Raw genomic sequence first — 22,069 nt, 5'->3', positions numbered from 1 at the left:
TACTCACTTTCAGGCCATCCAAGAGATGAGTTTGTTTCTTCATCAGATTTGGAGAAATGTATCATTGTATCACTTGCTCACCAATGGATGCTCTGCAGTGAATGGGTGCCGTCAGAATGAGAGTCCAAACAGCTGATAAAACATCACAATAATCCCCACCACTCCAGTCCATCAGTTAACATCTTGTGAAGTGAGAAGCTGTTTTCATAAAAAATGCATCCATCAAGACATTTTTACCTGCAAAATGTTGCTTTCATCTAAAACACCATAGATGAGTCCATAATTCATAATAACGCTTCCTCCAGTGAAATGGTGTCTCGTCTGAATCAGGAGAGAAATATGCACAAGCACCAATTGCAAGCCAAAACAATTATAAACAAATATGTCAGTGGATTTTGATCAGGTGATTTTCCACTGGACAAAGCCTTATTATATGGACTCACATATTAGTGCAAGCAAATAACAAAACCACTTAAATCAGTTGTTTATATAATATTTAGCTTGAATTATTTTGGTGGACAATCATGGTTTTCTGATCTTTTGATCTGAAAAAGGGGGGGGGGGGTGGCTTCTGAAGACTTCCTTTGATTTTGTAGCTTGTTTGTGGAAAGTGTCAGTTTCTTTATTCATCAGATCATTGGCTCAGGACCACAATGAGGAAGCTCCCAGGCACTGCAGTCGGACTGAGGCCAGACAGATAATGTCATCTGGAGGACATGAAACCTCAACGTCCTAAAATTAATCAAATAACATGCATCAATAATAAAAAAGGACGAAAGAGTATAAAGCATTCATGAAAAAAAACAAAATTGAAAAAAGTTTTGCAATCCACCTTTTTCCTGAACGCGGAAGCTTTATAATGAAAAATATGACTATGATATCCCGAGGACTGTCATTGGTATTTGTTTAAACCTCACAACCTAAGCAGGATCGAAGATGTCCTAAATGTTTCCTGAATAGAACAAAACTGAGTAAACACCGCCCCCTGGCGCTTAACAAGAGCCATTAGGCTACCTTCATGAGTTTAGGATCCACAGGAAGGTCAAACACCTGAAGCACCGTGGACTCATTTATTTACCTGCAAAACAAAATCGTGCAAAAATAAATAGATAAACATGAAAATAAATAAACCAATAAAAAAGTGTGAAGCCAATGCCTCTATAATAAATACTGTCTTGCACTAATGTCATACACCAGCCAGTGCAAACTTACTTTATTACTCAAATTAATTAGTCTGTTTCATAAGGAAGTTAGCAAAGGAAGGGAAGGACTCATTTACTTAGGTTATTCCATTTCATTATATTCACTGCCAAAACAAATATGTGACATTCCAGAGCAGTTTAAACATAACAGCTGAAATGATTCATGGCATATTTGAGCTCATAACTCAGTTTATGGTGACCGGTATCTAACATAACAGCTCATCTAACATTCAGTACAAACACACTGGAACATCTGCACAGTATTCAATTATGCAGAACACGCATATATAATCCAGCAGAGGGAGGCAGATGCTCATATCCAGCCTCCATAGCGCAGTTTATTTGGCAGGTAGACTCGAGTGAGGAAATAGATGCCAGGGACTGTATCTCAGCTTACTGCTTCAGTCTCTGCATTGTTTCTATCTGAGAAGTCACACAAACACAGATTATTACATCACGCACATTCTTGGGACCTGCCAACACACTACTGTCACATTCTCAGAGAAAAGATCTTTGGGCTTATCTTCTGTTGCTTTTGTGATATCTTAAAATGACAAGCATGGCACGAGGCACCTCTCTCTCCCAGGCAGGTTGGCAGGTGATGTAGTCTCCATTCCTCAAGCTGTTGATTTTGCTCTCGTCTGCTTGAGAAAATGGAATAAGCGTGTCCTCTGGGACTCTGTACCTGTGACAGCCAAATGCATATACAGACACCATGAGAACTTATGCATTCATAATAATCTACACACAAACATGATCGAAGCAATTAAAACTTAGACTACATATACTCACTTCCCACTTTATATAGTGCTAGATGTAGACAGAGACAATGGAATGGAACTAATGTAGGGGTTAATTCTAGGTTTAATACAAGGTAAGTGTGAAGTAAGTTTATGCTATAAAATACTTCAGTCTTCCCTTGCACCAGAAACAGTCTGGGCAACTGTTTCGAACAACTTGAGGGTAAATTATGACAGAATCTTCATTTTTGGATGAACTATCCCTTTATGTCAGAACTGAATGTAAAGTTTTCAGACACTTGACTGCAATTAAATGAAAATGTATTATAGTTAGTTGAACTTTAGAATGCTTTTGACCCACTTAAGTAGGACTCTCAAATATTTTATGCAATTTCATAATTACATCTATTGACTTTGAAATACACGTGTACTCCTGACAAGCATTTATGGTAAAGTAATATATACTTTAATGTCACTTCTTTTGAAACTCATATGTCTTTAGATATAATTACACATCTGTAATGATGAAGGTGCAATTTAGAATATATTAACTTAACATTAAATGTAATATTTAATGACACTACAGTTGAAATTATAATCAAGTACTTCACATGTGATTTAGTCATACATCAAAACAAGTGCACTTCTTTAAAGCACAACCAAATATTATTAAAACATAATTATTTCAAATTTCCTTTGAAGTCAAACATTTTGCACATGGCTAGTGATTTTGTTTTGCTGGCCATGTGCTTGTGTTTTTGTGTGAGCACATGGCTTGTCTTGTTTGGTTATATGTGCCATGTGCTCTCATGTCAATTGTCTTGACCCCACCCACCTTGTTTCCTGATTATTGGTTAATTTGCCCCACCTGTGTTTTCTCGTTACCCTCCTCATTTGCTCCCTTTATAATCTCCTTGTGTTTGCAGTCCTGTGCCAGTTCGTCCTCAATGTCACCCTGTTAGAAGCCTTGCCTGTCTGTTTTCCCCTACGGGGTAGTTTTTGTTTGTTGATTTTATTTTATTATTAATAAAGCCCTATTTCCTCCTGAGTCCTCGCTCTCATCCCTCCACCCACACCTGACAAAAGTGTCGCAGATGTTGAACAAAACATCAAAATTGGGAAGGCGTTTGAACTTGGATACACCATGTGCTGGTTCCCACATCTGAGAAAGTACTGACATTTTAGAAGGCACAAATATTAAAACGTGCTCGCTTTACAATAGCATTGTGCTAAGACCAGGCCAGAATCAGTGCTGTTCATTTATCATACTGTGCTGTAGCAGATTAAAACTACTGTGTGGTCCATTAAATCCAATACATTTGTGCAGTAAAATCAGTATTTGGCCAAAACAACTGTTTTTAATTTCACGTAGATTTGTTCTAAAAATTATGCTTTTTCTCAAGCTGTTTTCACAAACATAACATCAGTGTATTGCAATCGTATGCACGCGTGCAGGATCTGAGTCCAGTTGTGTTTCTGGGATGAGGTGGAGCAGGAAGCTGGCAGCACGAATGTGCTGATGCTGTCGGAATCAGAACGAAAATACCTGAGGATGTTTCCAGTGCTTATTTGAATGCATGCTGAATTCACTAAACAGCTGGCTATTTGTACTTGCAGTTTGTGCATCAGTAAAAAAAACTGCAATCCGATCACAATCCAGACATTAATCCATTCTTTTTACTGCACTTTCCAATGAAAATTAGGTTTATTAATTATATAGATTCATCAAGTACTGTTTGCCAGAATTAATGTTGTGCTGGCGGTAAACAGAATTTCACTTGTATATTTTCTATGGATCACAGCAACAGTTCTTCATCAAATAATCCAAATAAAATCATTAAATGAAGTGGTAATTGGACATATATCAAATTTAATGGACAGAATTTGAAAGAGTTGATTTAGTGCAGATATATGTTGTACAGACCCAGAGTAAACTATGCGGTAGTCTGCTGAATCCGGATCAGAAGATGGAAAATTGCATACTGGAATAATTATTTTTTGGTAGTGTGGCATTAATTACCCACGCCTGTTCTTTTAAAAGCACAAAAGAGATGAAAGCGAAACTAGAGAGTGTACCATGTAAAGTGGCCAGTGTTGAACACATATCATGTACGAGGTGCCAACAACTGCAACTAAGACTTCTTTCTACTGTGTATTTCTAAAAAGAGGTTCTGATTTCTGAGGTCCATGACAGTTGACACATCCACTTAAAAATAGCCTTCAAGAGGAAGGAAATAAAAAACAGCAACAGCAACAAAAACCAAAACAAAAAAACCCAGAAAACGGAAACCAGAGCAAGCCCAGCCTCAATCAGGAACCACAAAGCAGAGTAATGAGTTGACTCTCCCAAACCTCTGGATGTCTGAAGGCAGGAGGCCCAACCACAGCACACTGGGGACAGTCAGACTGTGGGCCTCGAAGGCCATTGCCTGAGGACAAATGACAGTTCGTAAAGCTGGACAGACTTCATTTCAGACATTAAATGAGCTTACATGATTTACTAAAGCAGTTGAGTATTGAACAATCCACAACTAAGTAAAGCAAATTACAGTCAAACCAATATTTATTCAGACAGCTTCAACATTTTTCACGTTATATCACAGTTTATTTGCTATAGTTTAGAAAATGGTAATAAAGTATGACAAGAACTGTGTCAGAACAAATTCATCTTGATAATGTCAAATAACTTTGATTGAAAGGTATGTAATGGATTACAATCAATCAAAAATGATTTAGCTGCTAAATTTAATTACACAATTAAATAATATCAATTTAGGCCAACTAATTACCAAGCAATGCTTAATTTTGTTCAGTCTGTGGTGTAAAAAGGTCTCATTAGCAATTAAAGAAAAAAAAAAACACTTAAGCAAAACATGGTCAGGTCAAAGTGTCTGAATATTTTTTTTTTGATCCCAAATTTTACTGGAATTCCACTGTATGAAGAATTTTTGGGTATGTCACAGTTCACTTTATTTTGTTATCATCTCTTACATAAATGCACTATAGTGTCCTCCACCCACTAGTAAAACAAATATATCAAAAGTTATATCTGGTGTCTGAATAATTTTTGGTTTGATTGTATATGATGTGTGATAGAACATATGAAATGTTAGTCACCACATTTATGTTTTAATGTGCTGAACACTGCCAAAAAAATCATTTTCATAAAAAATATTGGTAACACTTTAGTATAGGGACCAATTCTCACTATTAACTAGTTGCTTATTTGCATGCCTATTAATAACATATTGGCTGTTTATTAGTGCTTATAAAGCACATAATCTGCATGACCATATTCTACATCCCTAAGCCTACCCAATACCTAAACTTCACAACTTAACTATTAATAAGCAGCAAACTAGGAGTTTATTGAGGCAAAAGTCCTAGTTAATGGTTTGTTAATAGTGAGACTTGATATAAAAAGTATACAATTAAAAAAAAATATATATATACTATTTATTAAATTTATTTTTAATATGTTTTAGGATGCTTAGTTTTTTAGGAAAATGACAAAAATATTACAGTGCAGGATTCTGCATGTGAAAGAGAGTTAAACAGCCAAACTGTTGCCATATACTCTGCAGATGTGTCACACACATGTAGAAACGCTTTACTTTTTCCACAGGGTAAATTTTAAGTTCATGAATGAGTGCTTCCTCTTTTTTGTCTTGCCACAAAGAGAGAAGAATAATTACACGTTGCCGCAATGCAAAAGCCTCACTGGAAATTGCACAGAAATAGCAGGAAACAGGACTTACCCGTGAGCCGTACTTGTAGATGCACATGATCTCGATGCCTGGGGAAAAAAAAAAAAAGAGAGAGACTGATTCTGCAATCACCACCATACCCTTGCAATTATCCTTTAGGACAGCTTAATTCACCCTAGACCAAAGTAAAGCATTACACATGCACAGAGAGCGCTGCTTGATAATGACAGTGTCAGAAAGGGTAGGGGCCTCAACTCTCCTCATGCTAAACTGTACTGGACCTGCCACAAGTGAAAATCACTGCAGGGCTGGTTGTTCTCAAAGAAACAATCAGCGCTGAGTGCGCCTGTGTTTGTTGTTTTTGCATTAAGTGCATGTGTGTTCATAGTTCATTGACTTTACTGAGTATAAATTACATTTTGCAGGGAACATGATGTTTGTGAAGTGACCTTAAAACTGAATAATTTTCATTGAGACCTTGAGAGGTAGTTTTCTAGACCTAGTAAGCACGATTAAAGGAATAGCTCACTCAAAAATGAAAATTTGTTCAAAATGTGCTCACCCTCAGACCCAGCCGTACATGAGTTTGTTTCTTCATCAGAACAGATTTGGATAAATGTATCATTGCATCACTTGCTCACCAAAGGATCCTCTGCAGTGAATGGGTGCCGTCAGAATTAGAGTCCAAATATCTGATAAAAACATCACAAACTCATCTACATCAAGGATGACCTGAAGTTGAGTACATTTTTGGGTTAATTACTACTTTTACAATCATCTCAGACCATGTGCGTGTGTTTGTACCGTGAGGATCTGCATCCACCAGAGCAAAGATACGGACGTGTGTCCCACAATTTCTTCACCATCAGTCTGCTGTTGACATCAAGCACCCCTTTATCCTGATGGACATACAAGAACAAACATTCAGACCTTGAAAACACACAGTAGCACTGATCTAACAAAGATGCTTACAGTTATGATGATGCAGGGAGAAAGCCTGGTGCAAAAGTCATCATCCAATAGTCTCTGGAAAGTTGCATCCTTCTCCACGATCAGAATGAATTTCGCAGCTGATACAATGTCTTCACATTGCTGAGGAATGTAACGGATAATACAGCAGAGAGCATAATGATCACAGAGTCTTTAAAATGGTAATTTTTGTATATATTAAAGTTTACAATCTGTTGTGGTTTCCAATGTTCTTCAAAAGCTCTTCTTTCATGTTCCATAGAAGAAGAAAAAAAGTCATACAGGTTTGCAACATCATAAGGGTGAGTGATTGAAAGAATTTTTATTTTTCAGTGAACTATCCCTTTAAAAGCTCCCATTCATTTTGTGAGACAGTGACGTAACTTTAATCTGAATCATTTCCAAAATTCTGTGATACAAGCTTCCATTGTACCAAAAATCCACACATTAACGCACAGAACAACTGTAAGGCATTTGGCAATGGTCAGAAAATATTTTCAAAGTTCTGTCTCGTGTGCTGGGAGAAAAATGCATTTCTGATTCGGACAGGACGTCCCTCTGTAACACAATTACCGTCCAAATCAGTGTTGTTACTGTTAACTAAAAGTGTTAAAAATTACTTTTGGTAAATGAAAAAAAGCTGAAATAAAATCAAATATAAATATTAGATGAAAACTTAAAGTAAAAATTAAACTTAAAAAGGTTCAAATTAGAAAGACTGCCTTGCAAACTAACTAAAATAATAAAGTTTAAGTTGTTCAGTTTAACACTAAAACTGAAATAAAAATAACACTGCTAAATAGAAATATACACACACACTCATATATATATATATATATATATATATATACATATATATATATATATATGACCCTGGACCACAACACCAGTCATTTTATGAAATTGAGATTTGCTGAATAAATAAGCTTTCCATATGATTCCACAACTATTTGAAAATCTGGAATCTGAGGGTGCAAAAAATATCAAAATATTAAGAAAATTGTTTTTAAAGTTGTCCAAATGAAGTTCTTAGCAATGCATAACACTAAACAAAAAAATAAGTTTTGATATATCTACAGTAGGAAATTTACTAAATATCTTCATGGAACATGATCTTTACTTAATATCATAATGATTTTTGGCATTAAAGAAAAATCTATATATTTGACCCATACAATGTATTTTTGGCTATTGCTACAAATATACCCGTGCTACTTAAGACTGGTTTTGTGGTCCAGGGTCACATTTTGTGGTACAGGGCCCTCCATAAGTATTGAAACAGTAAAGACAAAATTGCTCTGTTGGCTGTGGAGTCAAGACATTTACAAATATGATTAAAAGATGAATATGAGACAAAATTACAGAATGTCACATTTTATTATTAGCCGTTTCAACAAATACATGTTTTACCAAATAAAAAGAACAGCACTTTTAGAGTTCATCCCACTCATTGATGTGAGCATAAGTATTGGGACAGTTGAACATAAGGCAGATATAAAAGATTAAAAGCTATTATTTAGTTGCAGATCTCTTGCACACAATCACAGCAGTGAGTCTGGGACCCATAGACATCACCAGACTCTTGGTCTCATCCTTTGAAATACTTTCACCAGCCTTTAATGCAGCCAATTCCAATTGTTGCTTGTTTTGGGGTGTTTCTGCCTTTACTCTCCTCTTCAGCTGGTGAAATTCATGTTCAATCAGATTTAAATCTGGAGATTGGCTTGGATTAGGGTTAGGTCTAAGACTTTCCATTTCTTTGCCCTTTTAAATTCCTTGACTGAACTGGCAGGGTGTTTTGGGTCATTGTTCTGATGCAATATGAAGCACTTCCCAATCAATCTGGTGGCATTTTCTTGAATATTGGTAGGCAAGATGGTTTTGTACCCTTCCAAATTCATTCTACTACTGTCATCATACATTAAGCCATCAGTAAAGTTGAGAGGGCCTGTTCCAGAGACAGCCATGCATGCCCATGCCATGACACCACCTCCACCATGCTTTACAGATGAGGCTGTATGCTTGGGATCATTTGCAGTTCCCTTTTTTCTCCACACTTTTGCTTTCCCATCACTTAGATAAAGGTTCATCTTTGTCTCATCGGTCCATAAACACAGTTCCAAAACTCTTCTGGCTCACCTTTGTGTTTTTTTGCAAACTCTAATCTTGCCTTTCTATATTTGGTGCTGGTCAGAGGGTTGCATCTTGCTGCGTAGCATCTGTAATTCTGTGTCAAAGTCTCCTGAGGACAGTAGATTGTCAGAGCATCACCCCAGCTTTCTGGAAGTTGTTGGTGATTTTACAGACACATCTTTTATGATTCATTTTCACAGCTTTTATGATTTGTCTGTCATCTACTACTGTTGTTTTCTCAGCTGATCAGGTCGTTGTTGGTTGCTGGTGGTTTCCAAACTCTTGATTTCTCCATGCCCTTTGTTTTTGCTATAACTCTAAATGACTTCCTCTTTTATTTTAGCATCAAAATTGCTTGCTTTTCTCTCAAAGTCAGCTCCCTCATCTTCATCCTGGTTTGTGTGTGTCCATCAATTGTAGGATTCAGAATACAGAAGTAATGGATATAACTGATACGACACATTCCCTGCATTTAATATCTGAAGAATTAATGCAACAGGACACAGCTGATCACTTAGAAAGACCTGTGAGGCAACTGTTCCAATACTTATGCTCACATCAGATAGAGGGATGAAACTCTAAAAGTGCTGAACTTCTTAGCTGGTAAAACATCTATGTGTTGAATCACCCAATAATAAAATGCGACATTCTGTAGTTTTGTCTCATATTCATCTTTTAATCATATTTGTAAATGTCTTGACTCCACAGCCAACAGAGCAATTTTGTCTTTATTGTTCCAAGACTTTGGGAGGGCACTGTGTGTATGTATATATATAATATGCTAATCCTGTAGCTCAAATAGTAGAGCATGGCGCTAGCAACGCCAAGGTCATGGGTTCAATTCCCAGGGAAAGCAAGAGCTGATAAAATGTAAAAACAGTAACTTGAATGCAATGTAAGTCGCTTTGGATAAAAGCGTCTGCTATATGCATAAATGTAAATGTATATAATATATATATATTCTATTTATACATAGATATTCTAAATGGAAATATACACATACACCTATCTATAAAAGCACATAAAGTTATTAAAATAAAATAAAATAAAAAATACAATATTAATAAATAATTGAACAGCATATAGCTAATACTAAAACAACTGGCCCAAACACTAGTCCACACAGGGATTCAGAGACAAACAGAAAGATAGAGCACCACAAGGGCGTATGGTGGCATTCATTTAATGACATGTTTAAAGTAAACAGGAAGGATACTTCTGATCCCATTAATATTGGAAGACACCGGAACTGCCTAGGGAGAAACAAGAACACAAATTATAAAAACATTTCATATTTCACAGCAAAAATAGTCTTGTATGGAAAAAACAACAACTCATAACTTCAGAGTAGTTTCAGAATGGTGTGTCAGACCAGTGGTAAAGTGGAACAGCAAACCGATGTGAATGTTTGACAGATACAGTCTACAAATGTTTCTATTAGAATTACAGACGAACGCTCGTGGACAGGAGGGGATTATATAAATCATGCACTTGCATACAGTGAGCATTAAGTGAGCTTTACAGAAAGGTTGGCTGGCGATCTGGACTCACAGTGGAGCTGGAATTGCAGGCCACCTTTGTGCCATCTTCCTCCAAATAGCACAGATCACCTGAGATTAAGCCTTTGGATGTTGCAAACTGTGAGGATTATTAAAATAAATGATTTACTGTGAACACATTCTCTTTAGAGCTTATGAAAAAATGGTGTATAAAAGTGAGTGTATAAATGTCTCCAGAAATTCAAATCTGCGAGGAACCTTGAGCATGCATGAAATGTCATCCAGGATGGAGTCCAAGGTCCTCTGTGACCCAAACAGCTGTGCATCATTACAGTATATGTCCCTGACGGATAGAAAATAAAACATTTCAGTGCACAGGTGCACTTGACAAATCATGTCATAAAAATCAAAGGTTCCACCTGCTCCCTATATCAGATGATTTATGATGCTGTTTGCTGATTTATAATCAGATCATCACTTACATCCACAGGTGGTTTCAATGAAACCTCCACAAAAGCTGACGAAAATGTTAAATATTTAGACACGAAACAGGCAATAACTAAAAGGTGCTGGAGTAAAACTCGCCAAAATATAAATCTGGGGTAGCTGACATGAAATAGTTCCAAGAAGTCCTGCAATATGACAAGCTGAACTCCATCTAAATCTATTTTAAACAGCATTTCACATTTAAAAAAAAAAAAATTAATTCAAGGAATTAATTCAAAAATTCATGGATTTTTTGCACTTTAAAAATTTGTTTCGACACAAACCATAAAAAGTGAACCATTGAAGGTTAACAGTTAATAAAAACTTAAATATAAACAGTGACCACATTTTAACTTCTAAAGTTTTTATCGAATATACACTTACCTTTTAGTAGCATAGGAGTCACTTTGTACAAGTTTGGAAATAACAGACAAGACCTTCAAAATCAGGGCTGTAAAACAGAAACATATCAGATAGCTGACAAAATTAGTTCAACTAAAATTATTTTTTTTGCCTGTGCAAAACTCACTATTACAATACAGTGTATGCATGGTTGCCAGAGGCCTGCGGTATGGTTTCTTAAGCCTTATTCGGACAGTAATTGTTTCTCATGGGGAAGTAAGTTATTTTCACCATTTACAGGGGGTAGTCTGTGATTTCATTGCCGCACGATTCCAGAATGTCCGCGTAAAAATCCCCAGCCAAATTACCTGTTTTCAACACCAGGGTCGTGTGGTAATTTAATTGCCGTACAAATCACATTAAGTTTACAAGAACAAATCAATTCAAAATTCAGTGTTTAAGTCCTTTTTAACCACTGCCGAACACCGTACAGTAACTGTTGTACATATTTATTTCTGAAATGCTGGAAAGCATTTACACTGCTTTACCACAGCGAGCGGGAGCAGAAAGAGAAAAGCACATAAACATTCGAAATGGGTCTTTATAATAGCAGAAGCAGGTTGTAACGGTTGCACACATGAGGAGGATACAGAAACACGCAGACAAGGAGTAAACTCGAAATATCAGTCTTTAATCAAATCCAAACAAGGCAGGGCAGACTCACAGAAACACCGGGGAGTAACAAGTAGACCAGACGACATCAAACTGAATAGACAGGACTATTAAGTACACAGGGTAATCATAGATAATGAGACAAACACAGCTGGACAAGAATTAACTAATAATGACACTAAACGAGGACAGGAAACAAACCAAATATGGAAACAAGAGGCGGGAACACAAGACACACACAACAGAGGACTGACACAGGTATGCAATACAGTTTTAAAATGTGTATTATATACAGTTATATAACTATATTGCATATAATTATATAATAGCGCATATAGCGCAAAGATAGATGCGCAAATATAATAGTGCATAAATTTTCCTATTTTTAAACAGGAGATTTCAATAATCAAATAATAAATAGGATTATATTCTAAAATATGCTTAGAATTATAAGAATACATTTAACATCATATTTTAAAATACATTTTACACAATAATAAGAAAAAATTGGTAAATAAAATGTATTTTATTTACAGCATTTTGCCAAGTGAGCAGCGCGTTCATGGGTTCGTAGGATGCTAGGATCACAGAACTCGCTTCTCCACTGTGAATAAATCTCTATTTTTACAGATGTCCACATGAGAAACAATTACCATCTGAATCGGGCTTAACCGCCGTTCACACCAAGGATGATAACTATAAAGATAACAATATTAGCGTCCACACCAGCGGACGATATCATCTGTTTATTCTAAGCACATGCGCATCTGCCGCTCTAAATTTTCCAGCTCGTTATAGCAGGATGGATTCTGATTGGCTGTCATTGTTTGTATAGTTCATCAGCTAGAAAAAATCATTCTGAATGTGATTCCAGCGATATGGTTTCTCTGTGCCTGTATCGTTATAGTTGTGGTGTGGACTCTGCTATTCTCTAATATTGAGAACGATTTTTAGAACTATCTCTTTATCGTTTATCTTTATAGTAATCATGCTTGGTGTGAACGGGCCTTAAGATGTTCTTAGTGGTGTGTTGGTATATTACAATATTATTTATTATTATTTATCTTGTCTTAGATTTGGGTGTAATATCAACTGTGCAATAACACCATTTGAGACTATAGCATTATCTTTATTATATCATTGTTTCATTGCAATAGAACTGTGCAATAGTGGTATTTTAAACTGTGTAATGTTAGTAATAATGACTTTTTTAATCTGTGCAATATTACCCCTGTGCAATCTGTTGAAATTAGTGCAATTTGTTTGGAAGTGCAATTATTGTTTTTGTCTTTACTTTTCTTTTGTATTTATGTACTGTATTTTTTATTTTTATTTGCACAATTTCTTCTTTGCTGCTGTAACAAAGAAATTTCCCCACTGTGGGACGAATAAAGGGATATCTTATCGTATCGTATCGTATCGTATGTATTTACTGGCCCAATCAAAAGAGCCTCTACGATACACTCCAAGAAAAGTCCATAAAAACAAGGCCAAATGTTCTGCATTAACAAGGAATTTCTGTATTGATTTTTCAGTTGTTTTACCTGTAGTTTGAATTGCAGATTGCATTGTGTTAACTTAACAGATAATGTCTTGGCAGAAAATTAGCTCTGCTTTTTCCATTTTTCTACAGATTTCTTACTTGTTTTATTGTCCGCCAGCCAAAAACCCGTCAGATTACTTTACAGTAACAACTGAAATTTTGAATATATCCACATAAAAAACAGATTTGCAGATTTTTGTGGTATGTGATTACTTTTAAATGATCTGTAAAAATGAATATGTAAAAGCAAGTAATCCAGGGTTATCTTACCAAACCTGGTGGCTGATAAAGGCCAGTCACATCGGAGAGCCGCCACAGGGACATCTGTCTTCCGTACCAAACCAACAGACTTGTAAAATCTGAAAGTAATAGCAACATCAGTTTTACTCATTTCCATTTCCTCTTATTTATTTTCTGAAAATTATTTTTTGTTGGCTAAGATCACTTAAGTCATATCATGCTCTGAAATATGCACAAAAAATGAAGATGACTTCAGGAGTTACTTCATGTTTGGGTGTACGAGTGAAATGTTTTGGGGAAAACATCTTGATGTCTCATCAAATAAATCTTATGATGATCATAACCAAATGCTGCTCTGGGAAAAAGTACTGTGAGGTTTTATTTCTGTTTTATTGTCGTGCGTGATGGAATAATTCACTTAAATGAGTGTTTCGTTCTCATATCGGCTATTAAAACTCTCAGTCATTTTGCTAGCCCAAGGGATACCTTTATAACAGCAATAAGGCAAAAGCCAAGTCATTCTCCAAGTTGTCAGGCCCCTGGCCTCAGAGAGGCCCAGATGAAACATGTTTTAAGCCTTAGGGAGGGTTGATGTAGATCTGACCAGACAGTTTTCTTTGTTCTGCACAAGAGCTATTACACAGCGTGCACAGTGAAAACCTCTTCAGAGGAATTTAAGTCTGTCTGTCCGAGAGAGAGAGAGAGACAGAGAGAGAGAGAGAGAGAGAGAGAGAGAGAGAGAGAGAGAGAGAGAGAGAGAGGGTGAAGCAGGGTTAATCTTCTCATGAAATAACACCTATTTAGAGTCAGGATGTTATTTTATTTGAGAAGATAAAAGTTCAGACAAAGTACTACAGACAGACTGATAGACAGACATATAGATAGACAGATAGATAGATAATGATATAATAATATAATGACAGACAGACAGATAAATAGTTAGATAGATAGATATATAAGATAAGATAGAAGGCTACTGCATATTTTAATTAGGGTTAATAAATAAACGTGAGACACACACACACACATGTTGGTTTTTGTGGTTTATGGGGACTCTCCATAGGCGTAATGGTTTTTATACTGAACAAACTGTGTGTGCTATTGCCCTACACCAACCCTACACCTAAACTTAGCCCTCACAGGAGACTTTGTGCATTTTTAGATTTTCAATAAAACACCATTTAGTATGTTTTTTAAGCCTTTTGAATTACGAGGACATAGGCAGTGTCCTCATAAACCACCTTCATATTGTAATACCTCTGTCATACCCATGTCATTATACAAATTTGTGTCCTCATAAACATGCGCACACACACACACACACACACACACACACACACACAAACACACACACACACACCTGACACTGGACCAGTTGCATCTGTTCATCAATCTCAGCACAGGTGCTTCTCCTTTAGACACGCTGAAGACTATCGTCTCAACGACTCTCTCGATGCGCGTCAAAACATCCTGTCTGTGGATGGAGGAGAATACTGACCAAACAGACCAGAGATAAAAGTAAAAGTAAAGTAAAGTCGTGACGTATTGTCAAGTATGGTGACCCATACTCGAAATTGGTGCTCTGCGTTTAACCCATCCAAGTGCACACACACAGCAGTGAGTAGTGAACAAATCCACACACACACACACACACCGTGAACACACACCCAGAGCAGTGGGCAGCCATGCTGCAGCGCCCGGGGAGCAATTGGGGGTTCGGTGCATTGCTCAAGGGCACCTCAGTCGTGGTATTGAGGGTGGAGAGAGCGCTGGACATTCCCTCCCCCCACCTACAATTCCTGCCGGCCGGGGGCTCGAACTCGCAACCTTTCGATTACTAGTCCGACTCTCTAACCATTAGTGTCTCTCAGCCATTTCAATTTGTAGTTGTAGATGTTGTTTGTTTGTAAACTGAAAACAGTTTAGCGGTTTACAGCAGGTTAGCGGATTAGCGTCAGAAGTGATGAAGCTATTTAAATCATCGGAATGGGAGACACTTTATAGAAATGGTCGGCCAAGTGAGAAAATAATCGAAGGTGAAACCACCGAATATGCTAAATGAGGTTTTGGTGTGTATTTAGGTAAAATAATCTAATTAAAACGGACCGCTTCATGTGTGAGCAGATGTGCACGCGCTGCGCTGTGAGATCTGGCGCGCGCGATTCGAATCATTAAAGAGAAGCGGAGTGATGCTGAAAGCAGTTTTACTTTCATTTATTTATTTATTTATTGCTAGATTTAACGACTTTGCAGACTAGCCTATCACAGCAAATTTTTTTTTCAAAAAGCACCTTGCGGCAAATTTAGCTCTTTTTAAAATGTATTTGGCAACTTTTAGTAACTTTTGAAAAGTGACTCAGATGATTAAAAAAAGGCATGCATTTTTCCTCTTTACCACACAAAAAGAAGAAATGATTGAACCGCTAGCCAGCCAAGCAGCACATCAGTTGATAGAGAATTGGAGAGAGGTTGCTAGTTTCACTTGTTCAATAAGTTCATTTATGATACACCTTACTTGCTAGTTTACCTATAATCTGTTAGGTCCAGTTAATCAGTTTACACTGTTGATCTTATTAAATCGATCTTATCTATATTGTAGTTTAAAATTAATACAGAAAATCCCTTCATATTAACACAGTACACTGTGCCCTATTTTTGGACTTTTCTTGTGTAGCATTTACTACCAATACACTCCTTAAAAGTTTTGTTAATGTGTAGTTTTAATTATTTAGAAAATACATAAAATAGGCTACAAATACAAAATAAAAACTATATAATAAAATGTCTCTATAGGCATCACAAATAATATTAAATGTCTATATTATTTTTATGAACACATCTATATTTCAAATTATATTCCTTGCTGAGATTTGAGTAATTTCAATGTGGATTCTTTGCAATGACACAGTTTTGTGTAGTGGTAACATAATGACGTCATCCAATGATGTCACAACGTCATTTAGCAACTTTACATGAACATGAGTTGGCAACACTGAGCGGAATGCAGTAGCGACAGAAAAAAAGTGACCCCTGGATTCTTTAAAATTTTCACCTTTTTGTGTTCCACGGAGGAAAGAAAGTCGTAAGGAGGAAAGACTGCAGGTTGAGAACACCATTGTGAAAAAGTAGCAACACTTTAGTATAGATTTTAAAAAATATAGTAGGCTACTTATTACAGAAATAACATACAAGGATCTGCTTAAGTGTGAAGTAAATGTAATGTTTTCATACATTAAATGGCATGTTATTTGCATATAGCAAGAGCTTGGATAGACTGCTTACAAATTGTAGTCAGTTACAGAAGGTGACTACTTTTTAATAATAATAATAATAATAATAATAATAATAATAATTCATTACATTTATATAGCTTTTTTTATCTAACCTGATTTAAACTTAAACATACCTTGTTGATACACAGTAAAAAAGCAAAGAGAAAGACAATGTTAGAATTCTGCAGGGGGTTTGTGAGTTGTTAAAAAGCTAATAAATTAAATCATAAAACTGTAAACTGAAATATTTAATTTGTTTACCTGCATGTCAATGTGACCATTAATGGACATTGAACTGTAAACATGCAAATGTGTTATTAAATTGTGTTAATATGAACTTAAATATTACATGTCAAAGTTGTTTGGCTCACGAAAACTTTTGGGAATCCTTGGTTTTAAGAGGTGCTTTCTTAATAAATTAAGAATGGTGTGAATAATATGTAATCATGTAATCCATAAAAAAGTGACTAATCTGATTATGGCCATTATGAAATGTAATATACTCTAATTACAAGTACTTGATTTTTGGAATCTGATTACGTAATCCAGATTACATGTAATCACTGCAGCTACCCATCAATAGTTTAAATTGATTTAAAATGCAATTAGTTGAACTTGAGTGTTTTTGACCCACATACTGTAACCTGTGGCCGGTTGCATAAACTGCTTGACTAGTCCTAAAACTTATACTCCTAATTTGTTTTCTGCAAGACTGGTCATAACTTTAAAGTCAGTTACATAAAAACGTAGATTGATCTTGTTTGAATCTGAAAAGTAAGACTAATAACCACTTGGTTAACTGCTAGTTAGTCAAACTAGTTCTTAAGACACAAGTCTTAACATGGTGACTATGTTTATGCCCCTGGATTCAAGGAGCTATATATATATATATATATATATATATCATAATTATTTCTATTGTCTTTAATTAGGGTTAACGTGCTGAATACTGACAGGCATTTATGGTAAACTCAAATTCTTTGTTACTTCTGTTGGAACTTGTATGTCATGTATTTAAACACATTTGTAATGATAATTTAGCAATTTAGTACATTTAAAATATATTTACTTTAAATGTAATATTTAATAGCACACTACAGTTAAAATTATAATCAAGCACTTTACGGCCTGGTTTCACAGACAGGGTTTAGACTAAACCAGGATTAGGCCATTATTCAATTAGGAAATTTAAGTAATTTTTATTAACATGCCTTAGAAAAAACATTACTGGTGTGCATCTTGAGACAAAAATATATTTTAAGATCAGTCAGTGCAAGCTTCTTTCAATTAAAACAGCTCAGATTTACACTTTAATCTGGGACGAGGCTTAAGCCTTGTCTGTGAAACCGGGGGTACATGTGTTTAGTCAAAACATCACAGTTTTTCACATCACATAAGATTTTTAAAACATAATGATTTAAAATGTACTTTAAGTGGTCTATTATTATGCTGAATAATTATAATAATGTATTCAATTATTTGAATACAGCTGTTATTTCATGGTGTGCTGTTACTGAGCAATGTATGAAGCTAGTTTGAAATGAGTAGCAGAATTTTATGTTATTAGTATGTAAAGAGAGGGATCCGATCTTGTTGACAATGTGTGAAATAAATGTGAGACTAAAGGAGACAGAGGTCCTTGCCCCTGACCTGACCTTAAAACCTCCTTATGGCTCCTCGCTGAGCACCTGGGCATCTTCTCCTCTTTTCTTGAGTGACATTGACAAGCAGTTTCCGTAACACTTGAGTTTAATCTACTGATAATTGCTATCTCTACAAAACCAACACAGCCACACCTCACAGCCGGCTCTAATAGATTGTGAAAGGGTATAAAGAGAAAGACTATCTCTCTTCCTCTGGGCTGAGGTTGTAGTCAACCTCACGTAGTGTGAGGCTTGTGTCTGAGGCTGAGTGTTTGCTTTGTTGGGCCGAAGTGCAGGGTTATAAGGCCGCAGAAGGGGGAGTTTTTGTGACTTTTTGAAGGGAGGAGGGCACCGGCCTGCAGGTGATGAGGATTAGCTGAAGCCAGATGCCCCTCCGAAACCAAATTCAGATCTGTCAGTCTAATCCCCACAAATAGAAAACAGAGCTGCCTCGACTCTGCCTCGCTCTCTTTCTCATTTGGCACATACCCCACCACTTCTTCATCTCTTTCACATCTGCCCTTTGCCAAACACTGCTTGCCCTCAGCCTGTTAACAGGACCCAGAGAAGCATCCCAAAGGAGGAAGTGACTGATTGGCCCTGGCAGTAATGGACAGCTCTGCATAGCCTCACAGAGTGATGAGATAAAGAATGTGGGAGGGCTTTGTCATTAGCGATGAGAGCTGTGCAGCCCCTCAGGTCCTGGGCTCAGTAATCCTGTTTCCACATTATATAATATAGTTGTGGTCATACACCTTGCAGAATTTGTGAAATGTTAAAATTTTAATGAAATAAAAGTGTCTTTACGAAACCAAGTTAAGGCTGCTCTGTGCCTGCTCACAATTCTGTGTAAAGACACAAGTCTGCATAAAAGCCAGACTAAATTATGCCTGCTCTGACCCAACTTAACCCTTAGTATCACACTTGTGATTACTTTCTAAATTAATTAATTCCACCTCTGAGTAAAGATACTTAAATGCCACTTTAGAAGCGCTTCTGTGCCACCGTTGGGCACGAGTGTGTAAATATATAAGAAACAACAACGGAGTATCTTAAAAAACCCTCTCTTGTTGGGAAACTTCCTTCCACAACGGATTCAAATTTTCAAATAGACGTTATCTGTATTAACAAACCACATATTTGAAGTCTAAACAAGTACATTCTCACCTAAAAAACTCTTAAAACTATTTGACACAAAAACAGAATTATTCAATATTGTATTGTTATGTACTATTTTAGTGAATTTGCGCATCTGCCATGAGACTCGCTGTGAGAAATACCTCAAACAGAGTGATACAGGAAGTCGTGGCCTAATGGTTAGAGAGTCGGACTCGTAACCCAAAGGTTGCGAGTTGGAGTCTCAGGTCCGGCAGGAATTGTAGGTGAGGGGGGAGTGAATGTACAGCACTCTCTTCCACCTTCAATACCACAACTGAGGTGAGAATCTTGAGCAAGGCACCGAACCCCCAACTGCTCCCCAGGCTGTTCACGGTGTGTGTGTGTTCACTGCTGTGTGTGTGCACTTTGGATGGGTTAAATGCAGATCACAAATTCTGAGTATGGGTAACCATACTTGGCCACGTCACATCACTTTCACTTTTTCCATTTCATATAAATGGTGAGACGGTTGGAGTGCTGTTTTTTGGTCAAGACCAAAAAAGCCCAAGAGAACCAAACTACAAGTGTGAACACACTCATAGTTTTAGTTGAGTGTTTGGGGAATAACTGCTGATTGATTCATTACTCTTACATTTATTAAAAAGCAATGTAAAAATGAGGAATGGTGAAACATAATGTAAGCTATTTGTCATATAAGAAGCAATGTTTAAAGAACTGCAAAACAAAGTAGGCCAGAAAGAGCTAAAAGTGCAGGGTTCAGACTCAAGGACGAGTATACAAAGTCCAAATCGTTTTGGAGAAACTGTCAAAGCATAAAAGTATGGCAAACTAAAGATCAGAGACCTAATGCAGTAACATACAAACACATGAGCGGAAACAAGAATCCCTCCAAGCTTTCAAACAGCTGCCTGAGTGGCCATCTTGCACAAATATGTAAAACACACGGCAGAAATGCAGTGCTCCAGTCGTTGCATGTGAGAAATCCAAAGGACAGCGATCTGAAGCCCGTTTTCTTTTTTCTTCCTTCCCCACAGCTGTGTCTCATATGTTCGTGCAGCCTCTCGCAGTGTCAGCTTTGCTATCGCTCAGTCCCACCTGGACGCCAGTGTTTTAACAGTCTGCCGTGATGCTGGGTGCTCACCTTCAGGGTGTCCTGAAAATCTAGACAGGACGTAACGGGTGGAGGAACGCGCTTTCCCCACGCTCGACCCTCCCCAAATCTTCACTGCTTCATTTGAGGGTCAGTTTACCCTGAAAGAGTTTTACTGTATCTTTCACAGGGCCGCCCCACTGTTTCCCATCCCGCTGCCTTCAAAAGGCCGCCCCCCGCCTTGAACCAGACAACATGCGAAATAAATATTACTCTGACCCATGTCTCCAACTCTTGGTGCCAGATTCAAACAGAGCGAGTGAAACGAAAAAAAAAAAGAAGAGGAGCTTCAGAAGGCCTTTGAGGTGGTGTGGGAGAGTGTGAACGCAAGCGTACGTTTCAGTTTTTTCAGACTGGAATTAGCACATCTTTTGATTTCAGCGTCATGCTCCAACCTGCAGGAGTTAAAATGATTATAACTTAGCCAGACAGATTCAAGAGACAGAGGGATGGATTTTGAAAGACTTTATTCAGCAAGGATAAAGTAAGTGACAGTAAAGACATTTATGATGTTACAAAATATTTCTATTCCAAATAAATGCTGTTCTTTTAAACTTTTTATTCATCAAATTTACTGAAAAAACAAACGTATCAAAGTTTACACAAAAACATTAATCAGCACAACTGTTTTCATCATTGACAATAATTTTCTTGTGCAGCAAATCAGCATATTTGATTTGTGAAGGATCATGTGACACTGAAGACTGGAGTAATGATGTTGAAAATTCAGCTTTGCATCACAGAAATAAATTACATTTTAAAATATATTAAAATAGAAAACAGTTATTTTATATTGCAAAAAAAAAAAAAATTCACAGTCACTATTTTTACTGTAATTTTGATCAAATAAATGCTGTCTTTGAGAGCTTGGTAAAACCTTGAAATCTTACAGACCCCGAATTACCAAATTTTTGAACGTCATTGTATATTTGACTGCAAATGCTGCATTCTCACAACGTAATATAAAATATCTTTTAATTTATATTATATTCATTAATAATATTAAACATATTTTGCTGTGGCTCATGTGGTAGTGTTTCACGGCGACTGTGAAAAAGCATCTTTCTTTCTTCACTTGATTACTCCAATTTCTATCACTCAACAGTTTGCAGTGTGGTTTGAGCTTGTTTAGACTGAGAAGAACTGTGACCTTTTTATCTTGCTTTTAAGACATGATGCAATGTCAGTCCTCCACAGTGTGTAAACAATCAGGAAAGCTTCATTATTTTCCTTTCATGTGATCAGGGTGGCTAAGTTACCTAGCATTGTCAGGAAAATGTTTTGTAACTACAATTAATCACTTTTGTTTTCTCATTCACATGTGCATTTAGAAAAGCTGAATCCAATCCCGA

General features: G+C 36.6%; 1 pseudogene across 1 annotated transcript; it reads right to left on the bottom strand.

Moving 5' to 3' along the window:
- Nucleotides 1-1,515: 1,515 nt before the first annotated feature.
- On the bottom strand, nucleotides 1,516-19,073 carry LOC306860062 (meiotic recombination protein SPO11-like; annotated as a pseudogene). The gene is made up of 13 exons: nucleotides 18,938-19,073; nucleotides 14,894-15,026; nucleotides 13,564-13,652; nucleotides 11,121-11,187; nucleotides 10,485-10,593; nucleotides 10,303-10,389; nucleotides 9,968-10,004; nucleotides 6,622-6,731; nucleotides 6,454-6,548; nucleotides 5,701-5,738; nucleotides 4,295-4,371; nucleotides 1,776-1,887; nucleotides 1,516-1,625 (listed from the first exon to the last, which is right to left on the bottom strand). The product of its transcript is annotated as a meiotic recombination protein SPO11-like (transcript).
- Nucleotides 19,074-22,069: the final 2,996 nt, after the last annotated feature.

The sequence above is a fragment of the Barbus barbus genome, assembly GCF_936440315.1.
Source record: "Barbus barbus genome assembly, chromosome: 40".
In the NCBI taxonomy this organism is placed as follows: Eukaryota; Metazoa; Chordata; class Actinopteri; order Cypriniformes; family Cyprinidae; genus Barbus; species Barbus barbus.
This window is presented reverse-complemented; position numbering and strand designations above follow the sequence as displayed.